The sequence below is a fragment of the Ictidomys tridecemlineatus genome, chromosome 11, assembly GCF_052094955.1.
Source record: "Ictidomys tridecemlineatus isolate mIctTri1 chromosome 11, mIctTri1.hap1, whole genome shotgun sequence".
In the NCBI taxonomy this organism is placed as follows: Eukaryota; Metazoa; Chordata; class Mammalia; order Rodentia; family Sciuridae; genus Ictidomys; species Ictidomys tridecemlineatus.
Window position 1 is genome coordinate 108,574,782 of NC_135487.1, and position 1,947 is coordinate 108,576,728.

General features: G+C 36.6%; 1 non-coding gene across 1 annotated transcript; it reads right to left on the reverse strand.

Moving 5' to 3' along the window:
• Positions 1 to 1,303: 1,303 nt before the first annotated feature.
• Trnaa-agc (transfer RNA alanine (anticodon AGC)) lies at positions 1,304 to 1,375 on the reverse strand. Its single transcript has one exon. It is a non-coding gene; the product is annotated as a tRNA-Ala (tRNA).
• Between the last annotated feature and the right edge of the window lie 572 nt (positions 1,376 to 1,947).

Consider the following 1,947-nt stretch of genomic DNA (forward strand, 5'->3'; position numbering starts at 1 on the left):
AAGTTCTCAATAACTGAGAACTTCTAAATAGAACTAATAATGAAGATGAAGAAAAAATGTCTATATGAAGAACAAATGTAGCATGAACTACTGGGTGAAGAGGTGAGAAACTGTATTTTGATATGACTAAGCACTTCTTCAGGGTAAATGACCAAGCTGTGAAACAGTTCAGCACCCAACTTGGAGCAAGGCATTGTCACCATCCAGGATAGTTTGAAAAGGAACAGGTAAATTAACATGTTAGGAACAGGTATGACTGTGGCCGTACTCAGCATAGGACTTTTTGAAAAGAGTGAAGTAGATGCAACCAGTTTAAAATGGCTTTCCAGAGGCCTGTACAAGAAAACCAGAGACTGTTCTAGAAGCTTTAAGAATGATAATATAGTTCCAAATGGAGGTCCAGGGACTGGACAATGGCCAGTGTAATTTGTAGAAGGAAGGATCCGTTTAGTGAATAAATAAAAGAGGAAGAATTCAAGGAATTGGCAAAGTGCTTCTTCCCCATCTGAAACGGTTCCCCAAATGCCTGATGTTTGGATTATGGTAACACAGGAATATTTAACAAGAGATGAAAAAGTTTAAATGCAAATTTCCATTGGAACACTAATGTGGTACTAAAAATCTGGTCACTCAAAAGGGAACACTAGTTTACTTTCTGTCTCATTAGCCCCGGGATATAAAATTTCTAAGGCCAAGGTTATTTGTGTCTTATACATTGCCTTATTCCTGGCTGAGGAAATGGCGCCTAATTCATAGTATATGCAAAATAGGCATTTGTGCATGAACAAAATGAATCATACATATCTGAGTTTTTTTATCAAATTTATTGTTGTTGTTCTTGTTGATGAAACTTTATTTTATTTATTTATTTATATGTGGTGCTGAGAATCAAACCCAGTGCCTCACACATGCTAGACTGCTGTCTTTTTCTACTCTAACATCTATCAGGTGGTATCAGAATAGCTGCAGGCACTTTGGGGTGCTGGATAAGGCAAGCGGAATTGGAGATGTATTATTTTGGGTTTAGTGGTATTTATTTATGTGATTCCTAGTCACTTGTACGGGTAAAGATTTCAATGCATTCTGTTGTAGGAATGGTTTTCATCAAAATTCCATGCACTCACTCTGGAAACTCACCTGGTATTATTCCACAGAGTGACCCATCTACATCTTATATCACAATTGAATATTTCACAGACTCTAGTAGAAGAGAATCAAAGTTTGAAATGGATGAATCCAGAAGCTAGTCTGTGAAAAATTCTTTCCAATCAATTCTAACAGAGGATTTATTTAATTTATTTATTGATTTCGTGCTGGGAATCGAACCCAGGGTCTTGTGCATGCTAGGCACACACTCTACCACTGAGCTACACCCCTAGCCCCAGGAGATTTAATTTTTATGGACACCTAATCAAAACAGAGTTTTTCCCAATTGGGAATACATAGGAAGATGCAGCAGTTCACTATTGTGTTTCTGTAGCATAAAATAAAATGTATTTTTTATGGATTTGCACTTAAAGGTGACAGAATTATTCTGACACCTAGAACAAACTACCTAACCCCCCCTCCAAAAAGATCATTCCCAAAGTGGGAAATTATTGAGAGATAAGTTGCTAACATAAATAACAAACAGAGTCTTAGATTAATTACCCAATCAACAAAGAAGAGTGCATTCTAAGAACATATTTGAAAAATACTGAAGTTGCTTTATAATATGGCAACAATATTCATAGTGACAAAGATAATATAAGGGCTGCGGTGGTAACTTGGTGGTACATTGTATGCTTGCCATGTGTGAGATCCTGGGTTCCATCTCCAATGCCACCACAGGAAAAAGAAAGAAAGAAAATATAATTATTCACAATGTACCCCTTTGACAAAAATCAGTTAGTAGTTAGTGCCATCATTCAAAGCGTATTTAAGATCAGACACTGAACAACAACAATG